The sequence below is a fragment of the Plectropomus leopardus genome, chromosome 6 (genome assembly GCF_026936395.1).
Source record: "Plectropomus leopardus strain MGB_pleo_1.0 chromosome 6, ASM2693639v1, whole genome shotgun sequence".
NCBI lineage: Eukaryota > Metazoa > Chordata > Actinopteri > Perciformes > Serranidae > Plectropomus > Plectropomus leopardus.
This window is the reverse complement of record NC_142181.1, coordinates 8,813,666-8,840,238: the sequence shown is the minus strand read 5'-3', so window position 1 is coordinate 8,840,238 and position 26,573 is coordinate 8,813,666. Positions and strand designations below refer to the sequence as shown.

General features: G+C 38.8%; 1 pseudogene; it reads right to left on the bottom strand.

The window, feature by feature from the left end:
• Position 1: 1 nt before the first annotated feature.
• On the bottom strand, positions 2 to 1,863 carry LOC121942930 (cytosolic non-specific dipeptidase pseudogene; annotated as a pseudogene).
• Positions 1,864 to 26,573: the final 24,710 nt, after the last annotated feature.

Genomic DNA, 26,573 nt, shown 5'->3' with positions numbered 1-26,573 from the left:
GCACTTTTAAAATTTATTTATTTTTTTGTTTGCATTGCTCAGCTTTAACTACATGATACAGACAAACACACATGCAGTATGATGTGACATTATAGAGCATAACATATGCCACATGTGACAAGAGAGTGACAAGGAAAGCAACTTGCGATGAATTCAGACATTTTAACCAATCAGAAAAAGAAGCACATGGATTATATTACTAAGATTGCTAACAAGATAGATTATGTCAGGGACATTGCTGTAGCTGGAATGGATGAGGATGTGATATAAAGGTGGAACGACACATCACACACTAGTCTGCTTAATCTGAGATACTTCATGCAGGTAGGACACGAATAGCTTGGTTCCCTCAATATAATTGTACCGGCTGATTTTTTCATTTTGGGAGTGCAGCCCATCATCAAAGCCTCCGATGGGCATCATGATGATGCTTTTCCCCGTCACATCCTGGAAGGTTCGGGTGATAGGGATGGTCCCGCCCTCACGGATCAGATCAGGATGCATGTCAAAAACTCTCTTGACAGCAGCCTTTCCAGCCTCATAGAGAGGATGCCGAGTGTCAGCCAGCCAAGGCTTGGCCCCGATCACCATGGTGACTTTCAGCTTATTGGGACTCTTTCGCTTGGCAAACACTGAGTGAAGGTAGTCTGTTACCTGTTTCTTGACCATAGCAGGGTCCATGTTAGGAACTTGTCTGATAGAGAACTTGGCAATAACCTTAGCAGGGATGACAGTCTTTGTGCCAGGGTCAGAGAAGGCCCCCTCAATGCCATGGATGGAGACAGTGGGGTAACGCCACATGTGGGCCAACAAGTCTACCTTATTGTTGTACATGAGCTGATTGATACCGGTCTTGTTCTTGTAGTTGTCAATGTCAAATTGGATGTCCTGATACGTTTTCCATTCTTCATCAGAGAGGGGAGCCACAGCTTCACTGATCCCAGGAATCAGGATCTTACCACTGGGGCTGATCAGTGTGTCAAGAATGCCAATGAGGTCAGTCATTGGTTCGATCACAGTGCCTCCATAAACACCAGAATGTAAGTCCTGTTTGGGTCCTTCAACCTCAGCAAAGAAGTAGCAGTTTCCTCTGGTGCCGTAGGTGAGGGCAGGCCGTCTGCTGAGCCAGCCGCAGTCAGAGATAATGATGTAATCTACATCAGAGAAGAAGGTGTCTCTCTGGGCCACAATCATAGCATCCAGGCCATTGGAGCCTGTCTCCTCCATACCCTCAATAACAAACTTCAAATTGACGGGCAGCTCCATATTGAGGGCCTGGTAAGCCCCCACAGCATGGATCCAGGCTAAAACTGGAGCCTTGTTGTCTGATGCTCCTCTTCCATACAGGTTACCATTGATGTCAGTAAGGTTGTAGGGGTCTGTTGCCCAACCGTCTTCTAGCTTTGCTGGCTGGACGTCCACATGACCGTAGACACACACTGTGTGTTTGTTTGTGTCATTTCCAAACTGAGCTGTCACCACTTTAGGCAACGCTAACGTCTGCCCATCAGGAAGTTCTTGCTCTCCAATGTCCACCAGCTCTACAGTTCCTCCCATCAGCCTCAGCTTCTGAGCCACCATCTCCATCATGCGATGTAGGTCTGGTCTCTTCAAGACGTTGCTGGAGTCACTTTCGATTGCAACCCAGTCCCGGAGAGCCTCCACATATTCTTCTTGATGCATGTCGATGTACTGTGCAAGCTCTGAATACTGGAAGGCATGGACAGAAGAAAAGACCAGCAGAATGAAAGGCAGGATTGGAAGAGTCATCTTGTTTTTGCCGAGAGGTGTATAACAGTCTCCTAGGGCAGGCACACTGTGGCCTTGTCTTGTTGCTTGAACATTTATAAACCCTCCCCTCATAACACTCCTACTGAGCCCCAGGGTCACAAAGTCAAACATTTCCTGACACAGTGCCAAGACAGCTGACATGTTTTGCTGATAGGAACATTCATTAGACTCAATCTATTGATCTTGCTCCAAGAATGCACACTGGGGCTCAGCAGAGAACAAAAGCAGCATGGGGAAATGAACAAATTCCTGTTGATTGTGTATTGGAATCTCCAAGCAAACCCTAGTTACTCAAAAGTGAAGTAGCTTTTGAGTTTCCATATTAGGCAGGTGCCCCATTGTTCTGTACCTAACACCGAGCTTCTTGTAAGCATGCCTAGTTGTCATGCAGCTACATTAGTTTTATACACTAAGGTTATACACAGGTCTATCTGAAGATATTTAACCCATCACCTCTTCATGTTCATTGGGCAAATTGGGCTTGGTAAAAAAGCTTCCTGTCTCTTTTTGTATGTTATATAACTTGTTTGACAGTACAAATCCTAGTGTTAAAAACAGGTAGAGTTAATGAAGTTATACAATAATCAGACATTACCAAGACAACAAAAGAAAACAAACAAACAAATAAAACAGAAAAAAAAATCAAGTGCAGCTTGATTGTTTGTAAGGGAGGAAATGTTGAACTGAGAGTGGTTATTGTGGCTTATTATGCATATCAATGGTGGTGTACAGTGTCTTTGTGGTAGTGTGAAAAGGGGCTCTTGAAGGGTAGTTTGGTTGTATTGACAGGAGCAACAAGGTATTTGTCACCAGAGCCCCATTGTATATAATAAGAATGGTGCAGTGGTAAAAAATATATGAGGTATGGGCTCATTAAATAAATGCCACCCCTACATAAGATGCACATGATGCACATAAGGTGTTACCCCAACATCTGTTTGTTTTTGACACCATGGCCCCTTCTGCTAAAGCACAACTTTTCCACAATAAAGAAGTACTTATTACCATCAGGCAAATATGTGTGGGGTTTGGACTGAATGCAGCAGACCATGAGAGGATCCCCACTGATGGCCTGTGACAAGCGGGAAGTCAGACCAGAGGGGAGAAACGAAACAGAAAGTGTCGATGATTTTAATCAACTCTTCCTTCAATTCTATAGATGTAGCAGGATCAAGGACAGATGTGAGTTCATTTTTTAAGACTTTGTTTAAAAATGACTAATAAATGTACCTTCTACCTTCTTCTACCTTCTATTTTGATTGTAGAAATTCTGTCAATAAGGGGTATTGGTAGCCCTAACTTTGACAGCCTAGGGGAAATGTTAATTCCTAAATATTTGATATTAACAGTGCGCAACAGGAATGGTGATGTTTAAACTGCTGCATCCTCGCAATTTGTGGTGAGTGAAAGAATGGTAGATTTAGGTCAGTTTACATTTTAGTCAGAGATTTTAGAGATAGTGTTTATTCGACAGATGGTTTGGTATTAGAGAGGAAGGATTTTGGTAGTAAAGTAGAATGTCGTCTGCATAAAGGTTGATCTTATGGGGCTTATCTTTTGTTTTGAATTCTGTGATGAATATTTTGGACATATGGCTGTTCTGAGTGGTTCAATGAATATGGCAAATAAATACAGAATGGGCATTCCTGTCTTGTCCCGCTGTGCAGGATGAAGGGGTGTGATATTATTCCATAGGTGGTGAACGTGGCCATTGCAGATGTAGGAAAAAAAAACTCTTTATTCAGTGGATACATGATTTACTGAAATCAATTTTCTTTAGTGTAAAAATGTAAAATTTAAAATCTACTTCATCAAATGCCTTTTCTGCATCCAGTCAGACTATGGCTGTTGGAGGTATTGTTGCCCTCATGAGGCCAGTTTGGTTTGAGAGGCTGATGGATGGAGTGGCTGTTTAGATTTGTGATTGTAGGGTTTTGATAATGATTTTCATGTCTGTGCTGATGAGAAATAGGGGGCAACAACTTGACAGGCAGTGTAAGTCTATTTGGGTTTTAGTAATAAGGAGGTTGTCTCCATTCACAACTATGCAAGGTTTAGAATTCTTATTTTATTTAAGTTATCAGTCTGTAGAAAACAGGAGCTAGAGCATTCCAAACATGTTTGTAGAACTCAGCAGGGAAGGCTTCAAATCTTTTTGAGTTATTGTTTGGCATGAGTTTGAGTGCATAGTAGAATAGTCTGGGAAATGCTGGAGAGTCTTGCATGGAGTCAAAGAACAATCTGGCAATGAGTGTCTGTGGAGCTGGGGAATATACTATACTGGGTAGATTGGAGATGATCTGCAGCTGTGTGTGCAGGTGGGGGGAGGAACTGATTGGCAGGTGACAGGGCAGGTAGAAACAAGTGGCAGACCTGCCATGCAGAAACTGTGACAGTAGTGATGATGCTTCTTCCAGTTTTTTTTTTTTTTTAAGGAAATAAGCCCAATCTTTTTGAATGTAAGTATTAATATTGGGGTCTTAAAATGAGGATGCATTAAATGGCCATCCTTTGGAGTTTTTAAAGAATGATTTATAATCCAGATGAAGGAGAGAGAGGTCTTATTTTGGTCGTCTCAGAGAAACAGTACACAAGTGTGTTTTGGATGAGGGGGGTCTGGTATTGCTCTAGATCAGATTTATTTATTACTGCTTTACTATGCATTAACTCAGTGAGTACCACAGTAAAACTATACTCAAATAAAACACTGTCAGGAGAGGAGTGGTCCACTCATACGGGTTTACTGCAGAACTGATATCAGTGTCAACAAAGTCACGTATACCAGCTAAAAGGTAAGAAATCTAGTCAACAACACACTTAAGTTCAGCATTCACTTCCCTTCATCTGTAGCTCTGTAGCCCGCCTCCTTCCATTTCCCTCTACAAATAACTCACAAATGTTGCTGTTGTAACCATGGCTTTCTCCGTGTTTGGGTATTTTCCCGCTGACCAGAACATTTTGTTTATCCCAGGAGCTGAGATTATCTTTCCAGTGAACATCTCCAGAATTCCTATGCCCCTATCCAAACATCTTCCTGATTTCTTAGTCTTCTTATGAAGACAGAGAAAAGGGAACATTAAAAAAAAAACGGTTAAACAAGAAGAAGAAAAAAAAAGAAATAAAACATAAATGCAAAATTTTCATGTGCTATGTTGCCTAGTGGAACCAACGTGCATTGTCATACATACAGGTCAGCATCATTGAATAATCTCATGGTCACAGATGCATCCTCTAGCCACCAAACACTCTCTGTTTCCCAGTGTGAGATTGAAAATAGATGATGTCTTGACGACCTGACAAGATCTCCCATTCAGAGGTTTTTGCTCTTGAATTGTTTTTGCATTTTAGTATTAAAGGAAGGTCAGTCTAATTTGAACATCCTGAAGTGATTGGGACAACTAGATGAATATATATTGTTGACGCAGATTTCTTTTCCTCAAAGACGTAAGCACTAATAACTTACTTATACTCACTAATAATTATTGCTACCATTAGCGTAGTGGCTAAAGCTGCTGAAAAGGTCTTCCTGTCTGCTCTGTGATTGATATGAATGTTTTAAATCGGATTGGAACCTTTTACAGGGCCTGTTGAGATTATTTCTCATTTCACAGGTAAGTGCTGCCAGTGACCTCCTTAAGAATCTTTAACAAAGATTCTCTAATATCTCTACCATCATTCAGAGAAAAAAAAGTGTATCCAGATGGATGCTTAGTATCTTCAGGCAATAATGGTCGGGCACAGGCTTTATTTACAGATAGGTTTCCTCTGTTGGTCCACACAAACACTGAAAGTGAGTCCTAAGACGAAACGGCAGCTTTGTTTGGGTCTCAGTACCATCATATGTTTGGTAGAACATGTATGTTCTGAGTGTCTAAGAAAAAGGCAGGTAGACGTTCACAGAGGGAGCAATAAAGCCACATTAAGACTTTGATTGTTATTCTGGAGTTTCAGACAATGTTTGTTTGAGTGTAAGGGCCTTACTGTACATTATTTAATGTTTTTATGTGGTTGTTAGGTTTCTAAATTCCCCACAGAGCAGAATCCAGCAGATACCTTTAACCTTGTTACCATCACAGTGTTGTAGCTGGCAGGTCAGGCTTTGTGTTATCAGACTAGAGGATCTGCAGGATGGTCATATTTTATACAGAAAGCCTCAGGCTAAAACATTTGGAAGTTGGATAGAGTTTCATGTGTTTGTTCAGAGCCAGTGGAACATTTCTCTTGGTGTGTATGTGTGGGTGTTTTGACTGTGTGATGCAATGCATATGAAGTCTGATGGAAGGTGTCATGGCTGACATCAGGAGATCAGCAACTGGCCTTTTCTCCACCTCAGAGAATGCTGTTCATCTTCTGTTTGAAACTCTTTTTTTAATATTCCCTTTTCCCCTATTTACTTTCAGTAAAAAATGAACCCATCTATCACATTTTACTCATTCAAGTTTAGACGGACTGTATATAGGTATTTTTTATGCTGCTGGAGGTACTTCAGATGTTGTGCCATTGATAGCTTTTTGGAAAGATCAGCCTTGAGTGTCTGTACTACCAAAAGAGGTCAACATATATGCTGTTTTTAAAGCTCAGTAAGATTAATGAGGTGAGAGTGATGACACTTAATCGGTCCAGCAGCCACATCAACAGATGGAACACACTGACTCTGGCCCTCACATGTATTCTAAAGGATTAACAAACATGCTAAATGTAGTTCCTACCTTACAAAACATTTGTAGAATCTTTTATTGAATGTTGCTGAAACATGTCCACATGAGCTTGTTTTCTTCTCCTTTTTACAGTGCTGTGTGATTTAAGAGTCATGCAAATTACTAACAGGCCTTTTGACACTTCAAAACAGTTAAAGCAAAGGTCTTATTAATGACATGAATGATGGCTTCTTCTATTTATTTGTCCAAGTTGTAGAGTGTTGTGCAGGCTGCCTCTCTGTCTGTATGTCAGGACACTTAAATGGAGCAGAGTCCTTGTTAATGTGACACCTATGCTTCTCCTGCTATAACAAGTCTCTTTGCAATGCTGCAGTATGCTTCCATGCTCTGGTCCTGCACTGTGCAGTGTTATTATGTCAATATAAGACACTAAGCTGTGGGCTGTTTGAAAGCCTCCATACAGACAGTTTATCCTTCAGTGCTAATGATGTAGGTGTAACTTCCCTCTGCCAACTCTGGACTGTTCAGGATCCTGAGACAGTGATGACTTCATCTTATTTTTTGACCAGCCACAATATAATATTAAATAGACTCAGAAACACAGCTTCACTGTCTTGTGACATTGTGCTTCACTTTAGTTATATATAAACCAGAATCAGCTGAACTCAGGTCAGTGCTATGGTGGACGCATCAATTTGAAACAATGAGTGACAGCACTGGAATTACCCTGCCAGTCAGTCATGGATCTCACTCTTTCATCTATCAGAAAACCTGTCCTGTGTTAATTGATGCTGACAAGGGATCAGATCAAAATGTAGACAAGAAGATATGATAAAAATGACATCAAACCAAAAGCATTTATCTTGGATTAATATTTTCTGCGAGAAGTTGACAGAAAAAAAGCAAATGCAGCTGAGTTGGAGATGATACTCAAGAGGATCTGGAATTATTTGGCTATTACATCAGATTACCAGCTGAAGTATTAAGATACATCTCAGCTCTCTGATGATTGACATGTTTCACTCAGGCCTGTGCTTATGACTTTACGATCATGAGGTATTTGCAGACTTAACTTAGCGGACATTTTAAATGTGTTTATACTATAAAAGGTGTCTTGTCAGCATTTAATTCTGATCTGCTTTAGGCTTGGAGGGTTGCTGATGCATTTGGTGGTTTTGATCTTGTTAAGAAAGCAGTGGCCAGCTTCAGTTCATGTAAGTTAGAAATCAGTTGATTTCAATGATGACAAGTTTTCATGCTTCCCCAAGCTGTTGCCTTCAATTATGAATACAAGGCTGGATTTTGAGTACATTCTAGAGCTCTCTTTGACTCAGATCACATTTACTATTTCCGTGAGAGGACCTGAAGACCTTACCCACCCACACACTTTGCCCCTTCCTATATTTGACTCAAGATATCACCCACAATTATTCTTGTCAAAGTCCTCTATTTGATAACACAGATCAAATAATAAGAAGTTCTCTGTGTGTCAGTCTCTGTTGTTTTAAAGACATTGAATGAGCTGTCTGGATAGATGAACGTTTACTTCGTCCGGACAAACTGAAACTGACACACACATCTGCACAACTATCCAATCTACAGATGGTTTGGTACCATGACATCTGTGACTCCATCAACAACATCAGTCTTCTGCACAGCTGAACACACAAAAACATTTTGTACTCCACTGAGACAGCAGATGGATATAGTTTGAAGAAGAGGAGACACTGTGATGGTGTTTGTATGATTCCTTACTGGCATTTGGCAGCTGAACCGTACAGTAAGACACTGTGAAGGGAATAGTTTAACCATTCTTTCTTAAAACCTTCCCCACAAGGTTTTGCCAACATTTTATTCATATGTCAAATATTGATCGATAATCCTTCTGATAGATACATCCATTTTTGTACATGTGGGGACAGGTAATGTTCTTATATGCTCCTAAGACCTTAATCTGAAAAATCACATATAATTTATTACTACTGACTTTCAAATGGCATTTAATGTGTTTTGACAAAATTGGAGCATTTCAAATTTCTGACAGCAGTAAATTAAGACTGAGGGATGAAAGCATTTGCAAAGTTTCCCTGTCTTGTTTTTCCCTGACTTTATTCATTGTGACACTGAGCCTCAGTTTAAATTTCAAAACATAGTGTTTATCTGACAAATGGTGATGAACGCCATCAGCAATGAATCTTAATACCCACCTAGACTACACACAGTTGTTTTGTTATTGACGGCATCCTGTCAGTTCACATTCACATCAGTCATAAATTATATTAGTAGTCAAATGTTTACTATGCCAGTAGAACTGCTGTCAATGCTCTGCCTTGAAACCTAATTTTCTTTAAAGTTTCTTGCAAATCAAAACCTTCACCTTATTATTCAGTCACCTGACCTCAACCATGTATTCCCAAACAAACAGTTTTCAATGTGTGCTGTTTTTAGAAAGTCACATTCAATGAGAAGAAATTATTATATATATACACCCAGACAGTCCCTCTCCTAAACCCCAAGGTCACTTTCTCTCTTTGGCTGTACAAAGATCTGAAAGATTCATTGACCCGCTACTTATGAAGCACTATCACGACCCTTGTAGATTATTCCTATCCTAGTTTTGGGGTCCTGATTAATGGTGAAAATAGGAGCTGCAGATTTTACAGATCATTGGTGAGCCTTCTATGTGCATTGTGGTGTCTTAGAGAGAGAACTTTTTCAGGCATTGTTCAGGCTTTGTTAGAAGTACACACTTTCATGTCAGCCTCAACCCTTAATGGCTGACCACAATGATGATCTGAGACCTCCAGTGTTGGTTATTACAAAGATTCAATGGTCCTTGAAAGCTATAATGTAGTGAGGAAATGGGAGGAACACCCCCCCCCCCCTTCAATTTCTTCACAAGCTATTTCACCCTATCTGCAAATATCATTATTTGTGTCTACGTGCATGAAATTTGTATTGACTAGCACCGTGTGAAGCTATGGATAGTGGCTGGCAATTGTGTCTTCTCTCAGTGTCTTGAATTTCCTGAAATCATCAGCTGTCTCTCTGAGCAATGAACTGGTAATAAAACAAAATGTAGATCTGTAGAGTGAATGCATGCAGATTTATTCCATGTTTATGTCTGTGTGAACTGCAACAAAGACACCATGTGTACTGTAGTAAAGTCTGATTAAATTCTCCTGCTAAGTTGGCTGTTGAATGTTGAATTATTACATTTTAGTGATGTCTTGATTCCAGAGCTGTCTTGCACTATTGGATGTGCAAAATGTCAAAAATGCTCTGTTGCACTTGTTTAAGCACTTGAACGTGTTCCGGGTAGATAGCTGAAAAAAAGAGCACTAGCTTTTCTGATATTGGCTGCATCTTCAATACATGATTTGTGGTACCAGCTGCTTGTTTTTTTTTTGTTTGCTTATTTGTCTTTTTTTACATGATCCTGCCTGCCAAATTTTTGTTGTGTTTAAATACACTAGTAAACATCAAACTCTACCTGTATCTTTAAATATAGAACCATCCCATCAGCAGCTACTGTATGTTTTTCACTGGTTGTTATTGTTCCAGACAGCTGAACATTGAGACCAACAGTCTCAACAAAATCCCACTATTCTCCTGAATCTGTCTATTGATTTTCCTTTTTCCTCCTCATTGCTCTCATCTATGAATATAGATTGCAGCTACTGGCTCTTTGTTCACACCAAAGATGATGCAGTGATGCTGTATTGGAAAGTAGGGAGGTGGAAACAGAGTGTTCGTAATTTAATCTTATTTCTCTTTTCTAGTTAAATAATAGAAAAGCACTTTTTTTCTTTATAGATGTGGTTGGGGTATATTTTAAGCACACTATTAGTTCAATGTGTGTTCTAAACATAAGTAATTACTCAATAGACATTTGACTGAAACAGATGTTCAACTGCATCAACGCAGTACTCCATTTCCCTAAAGACAGACCTTTATTTCAGGAATGAAGTTAAGAGTTTGGATTTTGATTCTTACTTAATGGAATCTTTCCTGCTCTCTCTTTGGTCTTGTGGGCTTCTCCCCATCATCCAAAAACAAGGCTTAGTTGGCTAAATGTACTGATACAAGTCTGGAGATCATAATGCACAGTGGATTGAGTGCTGTGTTTCATTTTAGGAAGTTAAATCAATGTACGGCACACCTTTCGTGATGTATCCTGATACTTGATGGATATAAAATATTGAACATTTGTTAGTGTTAATATTTTTTGTGCTTTTGTTCTTTTTTGTGTGTGTTTGTCCTTTTCTCTTTTTTGAAAGTAAAACAAAAAAAAAAACCTCACAGTCAGAAGGTGGTGGTTTCGGTATGGTTTTAGACTTGAGATTCAAGTGCTGGGCTGCTCTACACTCAAAGAGAGAACATGTTCAGAGGAGAATCCTTTCAGGGAAGCTGTCTGTATCCTGCTACATTTAACTCTAATAAATTGCACCATCGTGAGGTATTAATGAATCTATGTGATGCAAGCTAAGTGGGACACACGATACTTGTTTACATGTTGCAGAGCTCTCAGCCATTCGGAGGAATGAGACAATCAGGAAATGCATTTGGCCTTTGATGAATGTAATTATGTGTCTGCTTCTAATGCCTCCAAGTCTGTGTGGAGCAGCTAGTGTGATACATAATGTATATGGCTGTTTTTATTTGACGGGATGAATAGAACACAACATTTGTTTGTTTGTGCAGATGGCACCATTATGTATCTGCAGTCATGACATGAACACATGCACGCATGCACCCGCGTGTGCGCACACACACACGCACACACGCACGCACAGACACACACCTTGCCTGTACAGTTACAGTTTGCAGCTTATGTTATTTTAGAGAAGTATTTGGTCAAAGAGACATTCAGACCTCTATATCACATTGGGATAATAGGCCAACAGGCGTTTTATCAAAAAAAAAAATAAAAAAAAATTGTTGCTTACTTTGGAGGTATGAATTAATTTGTGTGGAAATAATACAATCCATCAGGAATCATTAGAAGTGAACAATTGTTTTCTGCTCTCCCCAATGCATGTGACTGGAGAGAGTTAAAGTGTGTGTGCAGGTTTTTCAGAACCTCCTGTCTTTTCTTCGACTTATTTTGAGTTGCTGTGCATCCCCTTATTTCCTCTCTTCCATTTCTTCATATTTCCCCCCAGTCACTTTGTCTTTCTGCCCTCTTCCTTTTTTTACTGTCTTTTTGCCTGATCTTGTGTCCACCCACTACATCAGATGAACTTTTTCTCTCCACATCTGTTATGAGTTCCTAGCCCTACTATGTCTTCACTACACAGGGGGAAACAGAACAAGCTGTGCCCCTCATGACTAGTTCTCCCCAGGCTTCACCATTCATCTCCATCTCTCTGAACACACAAAATACACACATTCACACACTCTTCCAAGGTCTTGGGAATGTTAGCATAAGTATACAGCCTCTCTCTCCTGCTGTTTCTGATACATGCACTTCTTCAACCTCAGCTTTCTACTCTGACTTTAGATTCTCGTATCTAAGATCAGACTCATGTGAAGTGGTGACTGTATACTTTACATGGACACTGAATAACGGATCTATGAATGCCTTATTCAGTAATGCAGGAAGAATATGGCATCATCTGTGTCCTGCAGCTCATTTCACAGCTCATTTCATACAGAACTCCCTGTGCTTCGTGGAAACTAACAGCCAAAATATTGGATAAGGTCCTGCAGGCCTTCTCTGACTGGTGGGTAGAAAGCAGCAACCCTCATCCAAAGCAGGAAAACTTCACTATTATCTGGTACCTTTCATCAATTTGGCCCCTTTGCAGAGGCAGTGTGATGACTTTCTGCCAAAAATGACAGCTGGGATAGTAGCCAATGCCATTAGGACAAACTGGCAGGCACCATCATTTAACCACCCTCTGCTTCCTAAAAGCCTTTGGACCTAAAATACAGAGCTTCCGTCATGATTTTTGCCCACTCATTTGCCTAAGGCGGACTTGATAATGCCCCCACCCAGTTCCCCACTTTTGGGGTCTCACTGTCCTTCCAGTTTATTTTTGTAAATGAGATCATACTCTACCTCTGACTGATTCGGAGCATATTTTAAACATTTTGAAATACACACTCTGCATATAAAGTGTGCCTCTTCAGCAGGTTGTCATCCTCACTTACCACAGAGTTAACGCTGTCTCAGAAGACAACTGCTGAGCAGCTGTACAGCTCTTGACTTCATATTGAACTCAAAGAGCTTCACTCTCCCCACATCTACTTTTATCACTACACAAGCTGCACTGGGAAGATGTTTATGAATGGAATTATTGTGATGCTTCCGCTCAAATGGAACTGAACTTAACTGAACTTGACATTTGCTGAACTTAAAATCCTTTTGCTTGACAGGTCCATTTAAAGTCATTTTTAGCCCTCTGAGAGGAATAATATTAAAGCTCCTGGGAACCCAAATCACCCCAAACTTCTTAATTCTTAATATGTAATGTAGGGTATTGCATGCATATTAAAATACATGCAAAATTATCCTATATTAGCCTCAATCTAAAGTAGAAATAGTTGATTTGGGCTTGGTTTTTCCTGATCCATATTAAGTAATTTAGATAAAGCCAATCAAAAATCAGGTGTCAGTTGATACTAATTTGACATGCCATAATAAAATATCTCCATGCTCCTTTCAGTACTGTAGATGTAATGTTACCAGATGTTGCAAAGTCATTCTGGCAAGTCTTCAACAAACGTAACGTTATATGTGCAGCACACAGTGTTTGTGTATGATACCTGGCTTTTACCAACGTTACACAGATCGACACCTGTGAGCATGTGAACAAGGGGAAAGCAATACAATAATAAGAATGAATTATTAATATTGCACTAGTGTTAGCTAACCCTACAGTGCCATAATTTATAATTGGATTCATACTTTTGATTACCAATTGGTGCATTTCAGCTTGTGTAACATGTGGTTATGCTAACTGTATGCTAAAGTAATATTGATAACAAAGCATTTTGTGAAGCCACCATTCAGTGACAGAGTGAAATGTGTTACTTTGAGAATCTTCTGATTCTAAAAGTTCAGAGGGTGCATTCAGAAACACTCACTCTGAGTGCTGGAGCAGGAGTGCACTCTGGCTTGCTGTGTAATGAACTTTAACGTTTGTTAATTAATGGAGAAACAAAACGCTCTCTGGCTCTCTAATTTTAGTGTAGGGTGTCAGATTTGATTTACGAATGCACCCAGAATCAGAGGGCTAGAGCAGATAGGGCTGTACCATGCCGACTCTGCTTTGCTCCATTGCTGTTGTGGAGAGGAGAGGCAGTTGACAAAAGTGGGATCCAAGGAGGTATCAATCAAAACATGATCTGCCACGCCCACACAGTCTGGAGAAATGCCATTATCCTCAAAATTAGCTGTTTTGAACTGGGCTTTCTAATAGTTTGGAACATTTATTTTCACTCAGATTTTTGTAGATACTTAATGAAAAACTCAACTTTGATATTGTATGTGTATTCTATCTAGCCATTTAGTATTGAATAAAAATATAAAATGTCTCCGCCCTGTTTGCATTACAGTTTTTTAGTGTTCCTGGAAAACAGCAGCAGTGTAATCAGGACCATAGTGTCCAAATTAAGTATGCATTGCATGCCTTATTTTGTCTAGCATCCTGCACAGACCCACAGCCCCTTAAGCACTCCATTATAACAATATTGCAGAGTTCCCCACAAGGCTAAATAATGTCTCATATATTTTCCTCAATGTGCACTCACTGATGTCATTTGAAGGATTACTGCATACTGAGATTTGATGGAGGATATAACTTTCTGCTAAATGTCAACCCATTCAGCCCCAGAGACAGATATCTACCTCAGCATCGAGTCTCATCAAATCCCTTTCTTGAGTGTCTTTGGACAAGCACTGACTGAAGTGATATATGTGGTGTGACTTCTGCTGCAGGGAAAAGGCCGATAAGAACAAATAAAAAACAGCAGCTTTTCTGTTGCCTGTAAAGAGTGAAGAATGGGTTGGACTGGCGTCCAGTCACATCACAGAGCAGCGGAGGGAGACAGCAGCAGAACCACCAATGTGGGCCAACATGACTTTCTGAAAAAAACTCATCTGAGAGAGATATTTGAAAGCTTTAAAATGAGCACGCACAACAGCACATACACACATACATCATGGTTCCTCTTTGGTTTGAATGTCTCCCTGACAAACCTGCTACAAACACCCTGCTCTTGATCTGCTGTTGTAGAGGCTGAACAAATCCAGCCTTAACACAGACTGGGTGCTCTCCACTGTCATTGTGTTTACAAGAGTGACCGATTACAACAGATGAGAGATAAATATGAAATGAACAAGAAAAGTGATTAGAGATAGAGGACAAAATAAGAATTCAAGAGACAGAGAAAAAAAAAACGAGACGGGTAAGAGGATGTAAAGTGAGACAGAGCCATATCAATGATAATGATGCCATTTACTCTGAACACTGTTGTATCATATTATCAGTGCTGTTGTTGCTCAGCGTGTAGATATTGTAGAGTCACAATGTTTCTGCTTAAACAGCATGAAACCTGAAGTCACTTCAATAGATACCAAGTGTATGTTGTATCCACTCTGTCCAAATTGGCTTCCAACACAGAGGGATAACTGCATGTGGTATGAAATGTCTTTTGAATGAAGATATTCACAAAAACCATCAGTTAGTGTAGTTAAAGGAGCTTGCGGTTTGGCTGCAGCTTGTGTTAGTGATGTTTCTATAACAGTTCTTAATTTACAATTTTTAAATTAGGGCTGCCAAGTGATTTAAAAAATTCGCATGAATTACACATTCTGTGATAATCTAAATTAGTCGCACACATCATTTTTTGCTGCGAAAGTATTTTTAAAATGATTTTTCAGGCTTGACGTACTCTGATTTTACGAAAACATGTTATAAAGCCACTGTGGCCTTCAATGACGCACTGGGTCAAAGGGCACCACAGAACGTTATTAATCAGTTTTAATTGTTTTTTCTGTAATTAAGTAATCAAAATTAAGACATCAGTTTGACAGGCTTAATTTAAATGTTAATTGTATGATTGAAAATTGTTGTTTGACATTTTAATTCTTTCACCATATTTTTGGTGGACAGTAACATTGCATGCAATGCATTTATCTCTTGGTTGAAACACAATTTTGTTCTGTTGAATGGGGATTTTTTTTGTCTTTTTTTTTTCACAGCAGGTTGGATTTACTGTAGTGGAAAACAAGGAGGGTCCGTTCAGTTCTGTGTTACAGTTCAGCAGGTTTAACAACTCCCTCCTCACTTTCACCTATCACCTGAAAGGGTTTACATCTATCTGCTGGAGAAATCACTGTAGTGGATCAGACTGTGTTGCAGCAGGCTGTGTTTCTGTACTTGCCACTGTTGTTTAGACAGAGTCCTGTATAATAAAGAACAGATTGCTTAGCTGTCCATGGGTATCCTTTCTACAAATCCATGATTTATATAGTTTAACTTCAGCAACTGTAGTATTTTTCTGTAATTACATGCTGTTGCAATGTTAACAGATGTTTACTTTAGTCAGTGAACCAGAAAATAATGTTCCATCTTCTGTATGGGAGAGATATAAAAAGTCAAAATTGACTATATAATAAGACGTACATACACCAGGTTGCTTCCAAATAGAAATTCTCAATCAATAGTTTTTAAATTTTTTTTTTCAGGGAAGGTCACCATTGAAAATGAGGCCCACATTGTGAGATTGAAGCTCCACAGCCTTGGTTTATTTTTGGATTGATTTCTTTGTGGACCAGAAACGATTTAGTACTTGTGCAGTGATAGATGTAATTACTATGGTTTATGAGAGGCCTGTTTGTGGAGATTGTGAGTTTTGATATCCTAAATTGAGTCTGAGCATTCAAAACTAAAGTACCATTTCATAACTCTTTCAGTATACCTCTCTTCTGTAGTCTCATCAAGACAGCTGTCTTATGATATTTTCTGTCTTTTAAATGAAGCTGTATGTGTGAAGAATACATTTTCAGACAGTAAATTGCAGAGCTTGATAGAACTGGCTCAGCTGGAAAACTTATTTTTTTCCTATTTTCTTTCTTCTTTTTTCTCTGAAGGAAGTTGCATCTGTCTTTTTAGAGAACTTTTCTTTACCAGTGTTCACAGTTATGTTTTATTTCAGAGGAAAGTCTGGTCTCATGATAATCACATGTTTCTGGTAGTCTATTCAGGCAGTCTGGCTGCTGTTCAACAACAGCTCCAAAATGAAATGAATAGTCTGATCTGAATAGTCGGGGCCAAGCAGCCATACAGCCTGTGATCAGGTTCAACAAACTGTATCCACCAAAGACTTCACCACTGTGCAAAAATAACTGATTGATGAAGGTTAAAGAGTCAAAATATTTCAGATGGATGAACTTCAAGATGGATGATCACAGACTGGAATTTGCTTTTTCATAAGGACTCTTTTATCAGGACTTTGGCCTCATCAAGGCCTTTCTCTCAGTTCAGTTTCAGGATAAGATGGAGTTCATATGATTTACTGTTCAGCTCAGTGATATAAAATGTTCAATTGCTTTTGGACTTACAGTTTACTTTTTGTGGAAGCAGCTGCCCAACCTGCAGGACCACTGCAGTTCCTTCATTGTTCCTACATTATTAAGGGTTCAACCAGCAATTACCCATTTTTAGCCTCATGAAGCTGAGTCTAATTATCTCTTCTCATTAAGACTTGCCAACTCTCATCTTTAAACCCCTTGGTAAAAAATAATTATAGTTATTTAATTTATATAATGATAAAAAGTCAGTATTTGACAATTTGAAGGAATACATGTGGCGAAAGACACATCAAACAAGAGCAAACCACATCAAGATCAGTTCTCATTCCTGTTTTCATCAGCTTATGCAAGTTTGTGTGAATTATCCTAAAGATCCACAAATTGCTCCTCACTCCAGAACTAAAGCCTACATGATAATGTTATTTATTCATACACCTGAGACTCTCAATTAGCCTCCAGCAGATTTGAGATTGTACTCTTTGTTTTTTTTTTGTTTTTTTTCTTTCCTGAGATATCTCTCAGAAAAAATCTTAATTTGATTAAAAAAAAACCCCAATAAGTGGCTCTGCTGTTCAGTGCTTCAAGTTGGAATCAAAGCTAGTCTAAACCTTAAATAATTGGATGTTGATAATCATCAGTTACTCATATCTACAGCTTATGAAAAAATAAAATAGCCTGAATAGCAGGTCCACTTTTATTAACTAATATTTTACTAGCATCATAAACTGTTGACAAAGTCCTCCAGGCTGCAGTGTCCGACTATCTCAAGTCTTACTGACTGGTGGCATTTTACAGACTGAACACAGAATTTCACATTTAACTGGGAATTTTCAAAAAAAAGAAAAATCCCATCTGGCACCATTTTCGTATCGTGTCCAGAAACAGGACCTCTATGAGTGGAGAGAGATAAAAGACAGGGAATAGACTGCAGGAAACTAAGAGGTACATGACCCATTCAAACTGGTGGAGACTCTTTCTCACAGAACTGACAGATTTATTGACCTTATATAAACCTTTAGGTGCTTAAAATGTAGCAACGGTTGACTTTTTTTGTTCAACTTCTTGCAAAAAGGTCAACGGCAGCAGATTTTTTGTTTTTGTCAGGAATCCTAAACTCCATCCCAGTTTTCCTTATATTCTATGATCCATTTTGACATATGAGAGTAGAGCCTCTCAGAAGTGACTCCAGTGACTCCATCTTAGTTCTTTCATTTTCTCTTCTCACCACATGTCATTTTTTGTCACTGTAGGTATTATTTTTTGTTGTTGTGTGAACTGTTCATTTCTGTGTTGAACTATTTCACAGCTCACTGTGGTTCTTCAACCTTGTGCATACTATTACAGTAATGATGCAACTGTTACTCAGAAAATAATTCAAAATAGATTTTTTTTTTTTTTTACTCAGACCACAAACTGCTGTTGTTCCCAATTTCTGCCTTTACAGTGCTTTTATATATTTGTGCAGAGTTTTTTGCTGCATGTTGGATGTTGAAACATGTTTTTATGAAATATTTATTTTGGGTTTTTTTCTCTGCATCTCACTGAACATTAAACAGCAGTCTATTCAGACACCATCTGTTAATGTGACCAAACCCTTTTCACCTCATCTCAAACCTGACCTCAGGTCACCTTGTCTCAAACTGCTATGCCAGGCAGAGCTGGTACAGTCTCAAACATATGCTTTAAGTCCCATTCCTCCAGTTTATTTGACAAATACAATAGTTTTCAGCAGCGGAAGCAGAAGCTCTGTTAATTTTACACATATTTAATCTGTGGCTAGATGCTTATTTTACAGAGAACTTTCGTGTCTGAGAGCTACTGATGTTGAAAGTTCATCAGCTGTCTAACTTCTCATCTCTGATCACTTCTATATCTTGTTTCCACGCTGATATTGTACCATTAGATTACCTCTCTGAAACATTTAAAAAATGTTAGTTGAATATTTAGCCTTGATGAGCACAATCACTCCTGATCTTGTTACATGATGTTGGCTGTCCAGAGTTTGTATACTATTACACCCCTGGAAGTTAGAATAAGACCTGCCAAAACACAAATATGCGGAAGCTATGTCATCTTATTCTGGGAGTATAAGACACAAAATACAACCAGGCAGGGTGCAAGGAGATATTTTTTATTTTATTTAGTTATTTATTTTGACATAATGTGCTACAACACTATTTTCTTTCATTGGTGTTTTTCTCAATTTTGGTAAAGATGCAGAACTTGCTCTGTTTACTGTAATGACTTGAAGTTCATTTTGTTCATTTTTATCTTTTAATTGTATTTTTAATAGGTCTGTAAAATAATTATTTAAAAAAATGCCATTTATTGTTAATCGTGATTGATCACATTATTTAATTGCATGTTTTCAATTCCATTATTTTGCATGACAAAACAGTTTTGAAGTCTGTCTGTAAAGGAGAGACTCATGGGTACCAACAGAACCCATTTTCATTCAGATATCTTGAGGTCAGAGTTTAAGAGACCCCTGTGAAATGACAATGCCATTTTTCCATCGCCAAAATTTAACCTAATGTTGGAGCATTATTTAGCCCTTTAATATATATGATAACAGTACCATCACTAGCTCTAAAACTCAGCTGGATACAGCCTCTGAAAGACAGAAATATCTACTGGTGATTAACACAATTTAAAAAATAAAAACATTGTGTACGGACTTTTCACATTGCGATTAACACGTTAACGCTGACAGGACTTTTTTTTTCTTTCCTTTTTTCCCACTATTTTCTGTCTCCTGAATCCCTGCATCCTGAATCTTCTTCTGTGGATCCTGGAATGCAGGTAAAACATGATTATTTCTTGTACTAACTGCTATCTGTCTATCAAAATGTGATTATGTTTTTGAAGTGAAACCATTTATCAGTGGATACAGATTATGGGTAACAGGCTGTTAAATTGCGTGATCTTTTCTCATAAAGTTGCACCTGCTCTCACACCCAAAGCTGCTTTAAACTGTTACAATATGTTTACATGTTGATGCTATAAAGTGTGTCAGTGTACACACAGTATGGTTTAAGATTATTAGTGAACTGGCTGTGAGTTCAGCTCTAATAAAACCTGAATTTACTGCAACTTTTGGGCCACAACAATCTGTGTGTTTAATATATGAAGTAACTCATTCAAAAATGTATCACACAGAAGGACAATGATATATATATTCTTAATTGTGGTAGAATGACTGATATGCAAAAAGTGTTAGTACTGCATGTATGTTGATAGAGACAGAATGGGTTACAGTTTATGGCTGTCTCACTCTCTAATTATACAACTTTGCTGATTCATTCCGTGCTGTTGTTTATTAAATTGTACAGCTGAATTCTTAGTTAAGTTTAAACTTTGGTTTGGGAGTCTGCATGCTGTGTAGAGGTGTATTTATTATGATATACCAGGGGGAAAAAAAAAAAGTGAAAAGAGAGTCATAGTGTTGCATGTTGTTTCACCTGTCACAGATGGAAACACTGAATTGGCAACTGGTGTATATATTAGTGGCATTGTGTTGTGAACCCGTGCTAATGGAGAGCCAGTCATTAGACTGAACAGTTTAGTTATCTGCGTCCTACTCCAACAACAACAATCACAAGTTTTTGTTCTTAGTATCTCCAGAAATTAATCTAGTTTCAGAACTTTTACAGTCAAATGAGTTTTCACACAGACATCAAAAGTTTTGCTGGAGGACAGAAATACTGAGAGCTGGAAATTAATTATAAATCATGACACGAGGAGGTCAGGAGCTTTCAACTTAATGTTCAGTAGTAGATATGAATGGCCTGCACTCTGTACAATTAATGTGAACGTTCTCTCTAATGAAGGGGATGTAATGAGGAGGACTTGTTTTTTTATCACAGTGATAAAATTTCTTATTGCAGAACTGTAAAATGCTGAGGAATTGTCTGTAATTATAGGTTTGTGGCAAAACTTAAAATGCTAACTGTCTGCTTTTGATATGTAGAAAATCTGTTGTATTAGAATAGATTCTCAAAGTCATTTATTATAAACCATGCTACACAGATATGTTAAAGCTGTCACCTGCCCACAATGGGTTTGGTCATTGTAAAATACCCACTGCAGTCTGTGCTGAAATTTTCAGATATCTTGGGGTTTTAAAAGGTTTTGCTCAAGATGTGCTCCAGTGTCTTGTTAGGGCTGAATATATGGAGTATAAACCCAGAGGTCACTTGTTTGTTTTAGTTGTGCAGTAGTGAAGTAAGCCTTGCTGCTCTGCTCTCCCTGTCTCAATGCTGTATTGAGAGGATCAGACATGATTTGTGCTGGTTCACAGGTTCTTGTAATACAGTGTAATAAGGGAGAGCAGGATGAAAACAAGCTGCTAGTCATGTATAGAGCGCAAGGAGGAGGGAGGAATGACAGAGAAAGGCAGCAGGTATTCGCTCAGGAGCAGTGGACGTGTACTGTGTGTGTGTGTGTGTGTGTGTGTGTGCTTATGAGTGAAAGAGAGGAAATATTATATCCAGTATCGGTGTCCTATCTTCCCAGAAAGCATGTATTTTGTCAGGTGCAAATTCATAAATCAAATAGTTAATGCATGAAATCCCACAATATGGAAGTTTCACTGCCATTATTCCATGTGCCAGCAAAGCACTAAGCCTTTCTCTCTCTTTCTCTCTCTCCTACCAAAGGTTGAATTTGAATAAAGTTATTAATCTCCTCAGCTGGATATTTATATTTACTCAGGCTGTAAAGGCTGTAAAGTTTGGTGTCTCTTAAAACGGATCAGCAGGAGTCTCAGAAGTAGTTATCAGTCAAATGGAGCAATATGAGAGCAGGTTGTCTTTGGTGGACAGTGTTCCACAGGAGTCCTCAAACTCAAAGACATGCATTGACAGTAATGTTTCTTTTATATGATCAACTTCCTATATTTTAGTGAAGCTGTAAAGTAAGAGCAGCAGCAAACAAAAAACAAAACAAAAAGCAGTTAGCCATTTGAACCTCCTGCAGACAGCAAAGCACATTTTTGTGGGCAGCTAGTGGAATAAATCTTTCTGGGAGGACTCCCACTGGTCTACACTGGACAACTGGCTGCCAAAGAATGAGTGCAATAAAGAGAGAAATGAGCAGTAAAAGCAGAATGGGTGCTGTATTGGGAGTGTGGGTGTTGCTCAGGAGGTGATGCTAAAGGTCTTGCCTCAAACCAATGATGCAGCACTGGTGCACAATGTGGTGCTACAGTCTGCACCCATGAGGCTGGAGTATTCCCTTTCTAAAGATACCATGTTATGAGGAAAGCTCTTGTTCTGTTTTTCTTTCTATGCAGTATAACCCTACGTGTGTTTCAAGGACCAGAGGCTACTTTTGTATTCAATGTGTGTGCTGCAGTAATGGCCCATTTCCCTCAGGAAAAGAAGAGCTGACACACATCTCAGCATCAACCTGTGTTTGTGTGCATCCACTCATGTAAAGTGAGTCTTTTGTTCTAAACTCAAAAGTCTGGTCTTTTTTTTTTCTCTCTTCAGATATGTATTATGATAATGTCCTCACAGTGGCATTAGTTAGTGTTATTCCTAAGGTTCATATAATACACGCCCATTCTAGTTCTGATAAAGAAATTCAATATGTCTAATTCTGTGGGATTTGTTTTACATTTTGAACATGCTGAACCCCACGTTTAATTTTTGTATTGTGGTATTCACTATATGTAGTGTAGCTGTGTCGACTAAAATGCAATTTCGGATGTCTTGTGTGCTACATTAGGTTTATAAATCCTGTGCATTTGAAACAGTGCATGTGTCTCCAACACCAGATCCGACACGTTTACAACTTGTCACTGTACCCCTGTCACCCCCTGTTGTATTCATGATCAGTATTTTATCGAAACAAACAAATGAAAGCCCATCTTTACGACATGCACTAATTTAAGTTATTACCGTATGTAACTAAATATCTCTGACTAACTAACTGAGCAGAGGGTGCTCTGAACCGAACTGCATTGCATTACTCTTAATCACAGGTAATTATTTCACTTGCAGCAGAGTAGGTTGAAGGAATGAATCCTCTGAAGCCACACTGCCACAGGAGGTATTTCCTGAAAACTTGAGTATTTGGGAGCTGACCTCAGCTTCACTGCTTCATCAACATTAAAATAAAATATGAAATATGGAAAATGTGCCTCTAATTAGCAGAATACATTTAGTGAAGTCAAATGTTTAGAGCACTTATTATAATCACTGCGAATCAGAATCAGAATCGGAATAGGAATAGGAACTGGTATTACGATCACTGGCTTTAATTTGTACACACAGGCTTTGGAAGAAGTTGACATTGTTTTTTTTTGCTGTCATTGTACTTACAAAGAAATAGACGTATAGCAAAGAAAAAAACCCCAACAAAACTGAATGAGGTAAACAAACATTTAACTACTATGTGTAATTGGCTGTTTTTTTTCTTTCACATATTTATGTGGTTTTATGATTTCATAGATGCTATGAATCAGCTGGACAGCCTGACTATGAAATAGGTTGAAATTGGCTGAAAATCGGCTGAATGAATCTGTTTGAAATTGCAGATTTTCTGATTTGTTAAAATTCGATTTTTTTCCAAAGTCAGAATATCTAAAGCCAGTTAACTTTTTTTAAAGATGGAGTCCTCTGGTCTACACATCTACCTGGCTCCCTTGAAAAGTTACTTGAAAGCACTTGATGCGCTGTCCATTTCAGTCCAGTGGAGAGAAGGATATGGTGATTTCAAAGGTACTGTCAGAATTTTTCATAGGATGGCTGCAAAGACTGCCTTCAGTAAATGTAGTTTCATGTCGATTTTGATTTGCACACACACAGACACTCCCTGTTTCTTTTTCCTTTTTTTCCAATTACTAATCAGCAAGTTGCAGCATTATGAAGCTTTTTTGTGTTATTAAGACAGTTCAATAAAATGCCAGGTGCAGATATTGACAGTAACATATATTGACAGCTCTGATATATAATATATAGCCAGCCTGTAGTCAAAGTAAGATCAGTGATTTTTGGGATATTGTATTGTAACACACTCTGTGATAGTCAGTAGAGGTTGGCACCTTGCCACAGTTTGAATTTCCCAATGTGCTGATGTGTGTGGAGAAAAAAAGAAAAAAGTCTGGATCTAAAGTGATCCTGCTCTCTACTCTTCAGCCAAGTGCTTTACATTTCTATTACTGACACAGTGTCTGACTTTCCTGAGGCGATCACACACCATGGAGAGTCAAAGATGGACCCTTGAGGTTTTTTTTTTTTTTTTAACATCTGCCTTCCTGTTTTTTTCTTTCTCTCCAGTCTGTCTTTTTTACACTCCTTATCATTTCCACCTCTCAGTAAATGTTCCCTTTTAGTTGTTTCTCACCAGCTGCGTTTACATCTGCTGCTTAAGGCAGTCCAATAAGAGAGGGCTAGAAAGAGATTAGGGCTTCACTGATTGTTCTGTAGTTAGATAGTAGGCGGGTTTCCATTACAGATTTGTGCAAAACTTAAGCAATGTTTTTGAAATTTCGATAAAACACAATTGTGAGATGACTGCATTTTCATTGAGTTATATTATGCGACCTCTCTCATGATGTTACACGACTTTCCTCTTGCGATAATATTTCAGTAACCATGGCGATGGATGTCCAAAACACTGGCAAGTTTATCTCTGTTACAGCCGCTCAATAAAGCCAATCTTACATTGCCGTCATTTCTTTGTCTCGTATAAGAGTTAAGAAGATTTCTGACTCCTCCTCCGTCCACACGTTTTAGAGAACATCATGTCTTGTATGTACTTGTATGTACAGCTGAATTTCTTGAACCTAGAATTTCCATTCTGTTGTTTTCTCATCCGTCCAGTAAATTGACTGATTTTCAGCCTCTTCACTGGCTGTCTGTTACTGTTACATCCTAATCAGATCTAAATCCTTACAGCTCCATATGAGAATCATCCAACTGCTCTCAGTAAGGGCAGGACAGGAAGTGCTGCAGCGGCCTCATCCATCTGTCTGTCCAATATGGATCAGCCTGGTTTTATGCTCTTGTCACATTACACTATCAGTTACTGTTGTGAAAATGATCTGACTCTTTCCTGATATGTATTTTCACTCCACAAATAGATGTTGGATATCTGATGGAGAAGCCTCTCTTCTCTACCTCCAATCTGTAGAGCTGGTTTGAGTGAAATAACATGCAGCGAGAGGAGAGATGGCCCTCCTTAACCTGACTTTGCTGTTTCAATCACGAACTTGGTGCCGCCTATCAATTGAGTTGTTTCAGCATGTGGCTGAACACCTTAAAATGTGTCACATCTTGTTTGTAGAGAGCTCACAGAGATTAAAGCTCAACACACAGCAGACCACGAGGATGAATCTTAACTGCCTTGTCGGTGAGCAAATGAGGGCTAAGAATCAGCTCATCAAACTCTTCACCAGTCACATGTTACAGTGTGTAGAAACAGTACCATTGTGCTTTGTCATCTACAGAGATCTCTTCTGCTCTCAAGTTCACTAAAGATTAAAACCTTACATGTGCTCTTTGTAAATATACAAGGAAGCAGTAACCAGTTTACACAGAATGAAGTTCACATGTTGTTGTGTTAAATCGTTTGTGGCCTGACCAGAAGACATCAGCACATGGACACACTGAGGACTGATCTGTGAACTCAGGAAGTGATGAATATAACATTGGCTGACAGCTGTTATGGTGATGAGGCCACAGTGAGTGAGTGTCAGCAGGGCTGACAGGTGACTGAGAGCTAGAATACTACCACAGATCCCTCTCCAAACACTGTTGTTCTGCTGTGTGTGTGTGTGTGTGTGTGTGTGTGTGTGTGTGTGTGTGTGTGTGTGTGTGTGTGTGTGGCAGCAGCAATGACAGCTGATGGAAAGCTGAAAATACACTTTCATACAATGACACAGCCCTATTTTGCAAGTCGAAGTTGACAGGAAGTATAAACACATTTCATGCTCCACTTTCTGTGGAGCGACCCAGCATGTAAGTGTATTTAGTACCTGTTTTAGGTGTTCTGATTTTCTCATATTATTAGCATGGTGTGGCTACACTCCTTTATAAGCAAGAAGCCTGATTTAAGGTCAAACAGTAATCAATCTTAAATAATGCAGATTTAATTTGGAAGTAAATTAGGTCAGGAGTCAAAAAGGTTGCAAAAGCAACTTTGCTTCAGAGAGATTCATTTAGACAGAGAAGAGGTGATGAACACACACAGAGAGAGAGAGAGAGAGAGATGAGAGCGAGAGATGAGAGAGATGAGAGAGTGGGGAAAAGGAAGAAAAGAGAGAAAGAAGAAATTACACACATTTAATCATTTATCTGTGTTGTCTGACAGATGTCTCTCTCTCTCTGAATCAGTTGTACTCTGAGTCGTGCTCTGCTGCCAGGAACCAGTCACTGTTAATAATGAGTTAATACCCAGAGACTCTTATTCCCCCCTTCTCTTTATAATACACAGACCTCCTGGAGCTTTTGCACATAATGTAGAACAATTAACTCAATCTGGATCATGTCTTCATTTACATTTGTAAGTCAGGAGGAAAATGTAAGCTAATGTTCTTTAAACTGATTCCACTAGAAAATCTAATTAGTGCTTAT